Source organism: Diuraphis noxia, unplaced genomic scaffold (assembly GCF_037042655.1).
Source record: "Diuraphis noxia isolate RWA-SAM2 unplaced genomic scaffold, SU_Dnox_SAM2 contig0003, whole genome shotgun sequence".
In the NCBI taxonomy this organism is placed as follows: domain Eukaryota; kingdom Metazoa; phylum Arthropoda; class Insecta; order Hemiptera; family Aphididae; genus Diuraphis; species Diuraphis noxia.
In genome coordinates, this window is record NW_028301713.1 from 15917028 (window position 1) to 15927484 (window position 10457).

Here is a 10457-nt window from a genome sequence, read left to right on the forward strand (position 1 = left end):
ATCAAGCAAAACATTATAGCTAGATGGATAAATATGTTATTATAGTTTCAAGAAGGTCTCATAACATAAAATTGTTATAGGTTAGAATATTTTTAAATGTTTTAAATATGAAACTCAACGACTGAAAAACAATATAGTATTACAATATCAACTGTTTAAATAATAGGTATTGCAAATTAAATATGCCACTCTGTGTCCGTTGTTACATTAAGTACAGATGTACAATCGACATTGTAGACGTGGCCTAGGAGAAGGAATTGAAAAAAATTGATTTTTATCAAAACGTTGAATATCCACTAAATAATTAAAAGTTTCATACATATGTTTATGTTAGTATTTCTATACAATACATTGAATACATGGTCTCGATAATAATATTACTCTTTAGATACTAAATTCAAAGTTCCTCTTAAATAGTATGAAATCCAATGATCAATTTTTGAATCGCGCTATCCACTTAGTAATTCTAACATTTCAAAGTTAGAATATTGACGGTTTGATATCAAAAATAAGATGAAATAAAAATAGTATAACATTGTAAATTAAAATATAATATAATACCGATATGTTTCACATTAGTTTTCTGAATTGTTACTGGCGTATGTTATTAAGCCGTGGTCGCTGCGTGACGATAAGTTAGCCCTCAAACGAAGTGTATATTCCGCTATCTTGTGTGGTTTTCACTTTAACTCTTTACGCATCGTTGAGTGCGGTTTCGCCGTCCTGAATCCGACCATTAAGTTCGTGCGTTTTATGCCGTCTTAAATAACACACCCTCGTCATCAACATTATTCTCATCACGCGGGTCATCGTCCATAATCAACAACTCAATTCTCCAGGCCCCGGTCATACCATTTGCATTGTCACGGTGTCGCGAGTCATTTGTATTATTATTTGTGTGAAATATTAAGCTCGTGATAGTGACATATTGGTTGATTATTTTTACCTTGCCTGATCCTCTTATTCACTACGGAACCCGCACAGCGTGTCCAATCTCCCGATTATTATTAAAGAGACTGGTACGTGTTACAATTTTATTTCTTCTTATTTTCATCAGCGCAGGCTATACTTTTATATATTGACTATTAATAATATGGTAAAGTTTAAAAGTTTTATTATACGTTTCTTGTAACTGTTTAAGAACTAACTATCTTTTGCAATAATATTAATTATTCTGGATAATTATTTTTGCTACACACCATCCCCAGCACTTTCAATATTATAGATGGTTCAAATGCACATCTAATTTTATGAAATTCTTTTGTTGAGTAAGTGGTGTCACTATGTCGTTTGTATGCCATTGACGTGCCTGTGGGTTGTGTTGCACGAAGAGGGTTCAGTGAAGACGTTGTTTAGGAGTTTGTACAATTTATTAATGAACCTAGTGTAAATATAACAATAGCTATGTGAATTTTCAACTTGCTATGAAGCACGTTTGAATAAATACGAAAAATATATTCGAGATACTAAATATATGGTACCTCGAATAATATTTTTGAATTACAACTATAACTAAAATTGTTATTCTTGATTGTCTAATATGTAATTTCATCCGTATTTGAACTTAAAATAACTACAAAATGAAACGGTGTTTTTACGGTTCTTAGATTTCTTTTGCAGCATAATTAATTACTTACATCGAAACTTGTTTTGAATTTCCAATTCTTAGCTATACAATTTAATCGTTTTATACATTTTTAATAAATAAAGAATTTGTAAATTTTCAATTAAATATATTCTGTCAAAATTTGAACTTTAAATATGGTTATAAATAAAAAATAAAAAACGTTCATATGTATTTTTAATAGTTTTCCAACTACTATTATGGAGAATTTCTCATTAAATGTTCATGTTTCTTGACCCATTAAATAATATATTATTGACATTAATAGAATAAAATACTAAATAAACAAAAAACTTCAAATGTCTATAAATAACTTAAAAATTGTTGAAATATTTTAATAATTTTACCAAGTATAGGAATTAATAACATAAACATATGGTGTAAATTTCAGGTTTCTAAAGTTGTTCGTTTTTGAATAACATTAAAATAAGAATATCGGTTCACGAGAAGTTGAGTGAATATCCAATGTTGTAATTCTAATGGTCATAAATTGATAAACATTTAATTTGACTTTTCGGTAGATATTTTTTATTTGATAAAGTAGGTACACAAACTCATGAAGAATCTTGTAATTAATTTTCAAATCTTAGATTTAAAAAGATAAATTTCTAATTCAAAATAAATTGCGAATGTTAGTGATTTTTACCTATTTTGTCAAAATTCGAAATTTAAATACTTATTGAAAAAAAAAATTACTATGCATTTTTAATATTTTTGAACTGTCATAAATAAAAAAAAAACTCGAAATTACAACTTAATTTTAGATTCTGAGCGGAACGATGAATGTATTGATTTTACCATGATGTGTGTTTTTTTTTTTTGTCTGTCATCACGTTTTGGGGCAGTGAAAATGCTTAGATTTTTTACTTCAGTACCTCGTTCGATCAGAAAGTGAATCTAGTTGGTACTTTGGAGGGTCAAAATGAAACGATTCTTAATACTTTTTTAAATAATCGATAAATAAAAACTAAAAATTAAGGGAAAAACGGGAAATTTTACGCACACTCATTTTTCGACAAAATCGATTTCGGTTTTTGATGTAATTTTGAAACAAATGGCCATAAATACATGACATTTTCACCGAATGTTTATATAAGTATATTCTATCCACCATGCAATTTTCAAAAATTTTCGACTTATGTTGAACTATTCATAGGCATTTGAAATTTTCGATCATTATTAGTTTTTTTAAAATTAATATTGATAAAAAATTATTTGTTTGGTAGAAAAGCTTGAAAATTTAATACAAGGCTCTTAACATATTGTTACAATAGCAGTTGAAAAATAAAAGAAATTTATAGTCACAATTTTTTTTTATAAGCATTCAATGTTTGAATTTTGACAAAATACGTAAAAATCATGAAAATTCACAAATTATTTTAAGCTAGAAATTCATAAAAATTTTTTTTTTAAATCTAAGATTTCAAACTTTAATACAAAATTCCTTACAAGTTTTTCAATCTTTATCACTAATAAAAATTCCACCGGAAATTCAAATTAAATTTTTATGAGCATTTGAAATTTAAATTTTTACAACATTGGATTTTCACTTTTAGTGATTTCCTTATTTTGGTGTAACTCTAAAACAAATGATCGCAGATACATGAAATTTTCACTGAATGTGAAATTCAAAAATTTTCAACTTTTTTAGTTTTTTTTTCTATAAATATCGATAAAAATTTATTTGTTCGTTAGAAAGGCTTGAAAAATTAATACAAGGCTTCTAACATATTGTAACAATAGCAGTTAAAAAATATTAAAAATTCGTAGGCACGATTTTTTTTTTATAAGCATTTAAAGTTGAAATTTTGACTAAATGCGTAAAAATTACGGCAATGTTCAAATTATCTTAGATAGAAATTCATAAAAGTTTTTCTTTTTAATTCTAAGATTTGAAAAGTTGTTTAGCATATTGTGGTTGGTAACGATTTGTTACCAAACATATATTTAATTCAGAACGAAAAAGTATAAACACAGGTACCTGAACAAAAATATTAACAACCGAAAAAAAAATTAGATTAAAGGTACTATAAGTAAAAGAACATTTTTGTTTTACGTTAAGTTTTGTAGTTTGTATAGCAATACAAAAAAAGATACCTACTGCAAATCATTACTTCGCCAAATTTGTGAGAATTATAAATTTATTTTTAATATTTTGATTTTATATTATAAGAATTGCAAGATCTTGATATAGATATAGAAAAAAATTGTTTTCGAAAAAACTGATTTTTATCAAAACGTTGAATATCCACTAAATACTTTAAATTTTCATAAATATGTTTATGTTAGTAATTCTAACATTTAAAAGTTAGAATATTGACGGTTTGATATCAAAAAGAAATATAAAAATAGTATAACATCGTAGATTAACATATCATATAATACCGATATGTTTCATTAGTTTTTTGATTTTATTATAAGAATTGCGGAAACTTGTGTTGTGTTTTTCAGTTTTTGACCCAACAAAAAAATTCGAAAATATTATGTTATTATAATTTCAAGTATTAATCATAGGGGAAGTGTTGGTATTTATTCTATTATTTTTCATCGAAAACTATTATAAGCGATAAAATAGTTTTAATTTTTTTTATTTTGAAGTAAATCGTATTACCTATATTAGTTTTTACTAGCTTCAAACAAAAGTTACTACAGCTCTAAAAATAATCGAATAAAATGCATATTAAGATTGAATGTAGATTTGAGTAAGTACCTATAATACTATGAAACGTGTAAATTAATATTTTTATTTTTAAGATTTTGAATACACTGTACTACAATAAATAACATACGGATTATGGGAACACTTTGCAAAAAAAAACTTTGATTTTCAATTTCAAATACAAAATTGCAGATTTTTGTGGTATTAACGAATTTTGTAAAATATTTCAAATTCAATATCATAAATAAATATTAAAAATAAAATCGTCACATTTTCTTAATTTTCTGATTTTCTATTGGAAGAACCGAGGAACCTCGTATTAAGTTTTCAAGGTTTACGATAAAGCAAAAAATTATAGATGGACAATTATGTTATTCTAATTTCAAGAAGTACACATAATAAAAAAAGGAGGGTAAGTCGTGGATGTCGCTCTGCTGAACAGTAGGTTACAAGTGGGTTAGTAATGGATGGAATTAAATTTGAATCCAATGATATTATATCACTGTATACGAAAAACGATTATGAGCGAAGACGGTTTATCTGACTAGAATATATTATAGATTAATAAAAATTTTCAAATCTTAGATTTAAAAAGGAAATTTTTTATGAATTTCTAGTTTAAAATAATTTGCGAATTTTCGTGATTTTCGTGATTTTGTTGTCAAAATTCCAACTTTGAATACTTGTAAAAAAAAAAATCTGTGCTAATATATTTCTTTTGTTTTTCAACTGCTATTGTAAAAAAAAATAGGAGCCATGTATTAAATTTTCAAATGTTAGATATAAAAGGAAAATTTTTTATGAATTTCTAACTTAAAATAATTTGTGAATTTTCATGATATTTACGTATTTTGTCAAAATTCAAACATTGAATGCTTATAAAAAAAAATTGTGACTATATATTTCTTTTATTTTGCAACTGCTATTGTAAAAATATGTTAGAAGCCTTGTATTAAATTTTCAAATCTTAGATATAAAAGTAAAATAATTTATGAATTTCTAGTTTAAACTAATTTACGAATTTTCATGATTTTTACGTATGTTGTCAAGTAAGTAGAACGAAAAAGTATAAACACAGGTACCTGAACAAAAATATTAACAACCGAAAAAAAAATTAGATTAAAGGTACTATAAGTAAAAGAACATTTTTGTTTTACGTTAAGTTTTGTAGTTTGTATAGCAATACAAAAAAAGATACCTACTGCAAATCATTACTTCGCCAAATTTGTGAAAATTATAAATTTATTTTTAATATTTTGATTTTATATTATAAGAATTGCAAGATCTTGTATTATGTTTTCACAACTTTTGATCAAGTAATACGCAATATAGATGGATAATTATGTCATTACAATTATTTCAAGAAGATCTCATAATAAAAATTTAGTATAGGTTTGAATATTTTAAAATGTTTTAAAGAATAAAATCAACAATTGAAAACAATATAGTAATACAATATCAACTGTTTAAACAATAGGTATTGCAAATTAAATATGCCACTATGTGTCCGTTGTTACCTTTAACAGAATATGTACAATCGACATTGTAGACGTGGCCTAGGAGAACATAAGGCATAGAAAAAAATTGTTTTCGAAAAAACTGATTTTTATCAAAACGTTGAATATCCACTAAATACTTTAAATTTTCATAAATATGTTTATGTTAGTATTTCTATACAATACATTGAATACACGGTCTCGATAATATTACTCTATTGAGACTTAATTCAAATTTCCTCTTAAATTTTATGAATTCCAATAATCAATTTTTGAATCACGCTGTGACTTCAAATTTCTTAGTTTTTTAAAAATTAATATTGATAAAAAATTATTTGTTTGGTAGAAAAGCTTGAAAATTTAATACAAGGCTTCTAACACATTTTAACAATAGCAGCTGAAAAATAAAATAAATTCATTGTCTCAATTTTTTTTTTACAAGGATTCAAAGTTTGAATTTTGACAACATACGTAAAAATCATGAAAATTCGTAAATTAGTTTAAACTAGAAATTCATAAATTATTTTACTTTTATATCTAAGATTTGAAAATTTAATACAAGGCTTCTAACATATTTTTACAATAGCAGTTGCAAAATAAAAGAAATATATAGTCACAATTTTTTTTTATAAGCATTCAATGTTTGAATTTTGACAAAATACGTAAATATCATGAAAATTCACAAATTATTTTAAGTTAGAAATTCATAAAAAATTTTCCTTTTATATCTAACATTTGAAAATTTAATACATGGCTCCTATTTTTTTTTACAATAGCAGTTGAAAAACAAAAGAAATATATTAGCACAGATTTTTTTTTTTACAAGTATTCAAAGTTGGAATTTTGACAACAAAATCACGAAAATCACGAAAATTCGCAAATTATTTTAAACTAGAAATTCATAAAAAATTTCCTTTTTAAATCTAAGATTTGAAAATTTTTATTAATCTATAATATATTCTAGTCAGATAAACCGTCTTCGCTCAGAATCGTTTTTCGTATACAGTGATATAATATCATTGGATTCAAATTTAATTCCATCCATTACTAACCCACTTGTAACCTACTGTTCAGCAGAGCGACATCCACGACTTACCCTCCTTTTTTTATTATGTGTACTTCTTGAAATTAGAATAACATAATTGTCCATCTATAATTTTTTGCTTTATCGTAAACCTTGAAAACTTAATACGAGGTTCCTCGGTTCTTCCAATAGAAAATCAGAAAATTAAGAAAATGTGACGATTTTATTTTTAATATTTATTTATGATATTGAATTTGAAATATTTTACAAAATTCGTTAATACCACAAAAATCTGCAATTTTGTATTTGAAATTGAAAATCAAAGTTTTTTTTTGCAAAGTGTTCCCATAATCCGTATGTTATTTATTGTAGTACAGTGTATTCAAAATCTTAAAAATAAAAATATTAATTTACACGTTTCATAGTATTATAGGTACTTACTCAAATCTACATTCAATCTTAATATGCATTTTATTCGATTATTTTTAGAGCTGTAGTAACTTTTGTTTGAAGCTAGTAAAAACTAATATAGGTAATACGATTTACTTCAAAATAAAAAAAAATTAAAACTATTTTATCGCTTATAATAGTTTTCGATGAAAAATAATAGAATAAATACCAACACTTCCCCTATGATTAATACTTGAAATTATAATAACATAATATTTTCGAATTTTTTTGTTGGGTCAAAAACTGAAAAACACAACACAAGTTTCCGCAATTCTTATAATAAAATCAAAAAACTAATGAAACATATCGGTATTATATGATATGTTAATCTACGATGTTATACTATTTTTATATTTCTTTTTGATATCAAACCGTCAATATTCTAACTTTTAAATGTTAGAATTACTAATTGGACAGCGTGATTCAAAAATTGATTATTGGAATTCATACAATTTAAGAGGAAATTTGAATTTAATCTCAAAAGAGTTATATTATCGAGACCGTGTATTCAATGTATTGTATAGAAATACTAACATAAACATATTTATGAAAATTTAAAGTATTTAGTGGATATTCAACGTTTTGATAAAAATCAGTTTTTTCGAAAACAATTTTTTTCTATATCTATATCAAGATCTTGCAATTCTTATAATATAAAATCAAAATATTAAAAATAAATTTATAATTCTCACAAATTTGGCGAAGTAATGATTTGCAGTAGGTATCTTTTTTTGTATTGCTATACAAACTACAAAACTTAACGTAAAACAAAAATGTTCTTTTACTTATAGTACCTTTAATCTAATTTTTTTTTCGGTTGTTAATATTTTTGTTCAGGTACCTGTGTTTATACTTTTTCGTTCTGAATTAAATATATGTTTGGTAACAAATCGTTACCAACCACAATATGCTAAACAACTTTTCAAATCTTAGAATTAAAAAGAAAAACTTTTATGAATTTCTATCTAAGATAATTTGAACATTGCCGTAATTTTTACGCATTTAGTCAAAATTTCAACTTTAAATGCTTATAAAAAAAAAATCGTGCCTACGAATTTTTAATATTTTTTAACTGCTATTGTTACAATATGTTAGAAGCCTTGTATTAATTTTTCAAGCCTTTCTAACGAACAAATAAATTTTTATCGATATTTATAGAAAAAAAAACTAAAAAAGTTGAAAATTTTTGAATTTCACATTCAGTGAAAATTTCATGTATCTGCGATCATTTGTTTTAGAGTTACACCAAAATAAGGAAATCACTAAAAGTGAAAATCCAATGTTGTAAAAATTTAAATTTCAAATGCTCATAAAAATTTAATTTGAATTTCCGGTGGAATTTTTATTAGTGATAAAGATTGAAAAACTTGTAAGGAATTTTGTATTAAAGTTTGAAATCTTAGATTTAAAAAAAAAATTTTTATGAATTTCTAGCTTAAAATAATTTGTGAATTTTCATGATTTTTACGTATTTTGTCAAAATTCAAACATTGAATGCTTATAAAAAAAAATTGTGACTATAAATTTCTTTTATTTTTCAACTGCTATTGTAACAATATGTTAAGAGCCTTGTATTAAATTTTCAAGCTTTTCTACCAAACAAATAATTTTTTATCAATATTAATTTTAAAAAAACTAATAATGATCGAAAATTTCAAATGCCTATGAATAGTTCAACATAAGTCGAAAATTTTTGAAAATTGCATGGTGGATAGAATATACTTATATAAACATTCGGTGAAAATGTCATGTATTTATGGCCATTTGTTTCAAAATTACATCAAAAACCGAAATCGATTTTGTCGAAAAATGAGTGTGCGTAAAATTTCCCGTTTTTCCCTTAATTTTTAGTTTTTATTTATCGATTATTTAAAAAAGTATTAAGAATCGTTTCATTTTGACCCTCCAAAGTACCAACTAGATTCACTTTCTGATCGAACGAGGTACTGAAGTAAAAAATCTAAGCATTTTCACTGCCCCAAAACGTGATGACAGACAAAAAAAAAAAACACACATCATGGTAAAATCAATACATTCATCGTTCCGCTCAGAATCTAAAATTAAGTTGTAATTTCGAGTTTTTTTTTTATTTATGACAGTTCAAAAATATTAAAAATGCATAGTAATTTTTTTTTTCAATAAGTATTTAAATTTCGAATTTTGACAAAATAGGTAAAAATCACTAACATTCGCAATTTATTTTGAATTAGAAATTTATCTTTTTAAATCTAAGATTTGAAAATTAATTACAAGATTCTTCATGAGTTTGTGTACCTACATAAATCAATACATTCATCGCTCTGCTCAGTATCTAAAATATGTCACTCTGCTATAAAGTAGATTACAAGTGGATTACTGTAATGGATGGTATTAAAATGGAATTCAATGATATAATATCATAGTATACGAAAAACGATTCTGAGTGGAAACAGTCAGTCATCTAGGATATGTTATACCATGTTGATTATATTGTTGTTATTTCCAAGATAAAATAAATGAAGATACTTATAAAATAAATTCCAAATCAATGAAATCAGATTCATTATGTACCTAACAACCCACCTCAGGCAGTCATTCGAAGTAGGTATATACATTTTATTATAAGGCGTGAACATTATTATAAGTCAGTAACGACATTAACCATTAATATTACTAGCAATATTATATGATAACCAACAATAGTTAGATAGTTTTTACCCACAAAAATAATTATTTAACCATGAGAGAGGATGCCACAAAGAACTAAATGAACGATTGCGATGTCGGAATGTCCCAACCATTCAATAAGGAGAATAATTTTAGTCCAAAATTATGTAATTTTAAGTACAAGATATTATACATTACCAGTCTTGTTAAGTATTCGAATACAAGTATTAAAATAATTTTTGAAGAATTTTTTGGTATTCTAAATACAATATTTATTAAGCATTCAGAATACTTTTTAAAGTATTTTAACATAATATAAATACTTGTATTTAAATACCACATGGTTCGTTTTATGAATTATTTTTGACAACAATTTGACATTAATAAAAATAATATTAAATCGGCTTAATCTGTAAGTGTTAACAAAAATATAATTTCATATTTAACAATATCACGAGCATGGACACTCAATTTTGGTTTATGTATTGGATTTTTTTTTAATAATTCATATTAGTGGTTAATACCACTTTTTATTTATTTATTTTTTTGTAATTTAAT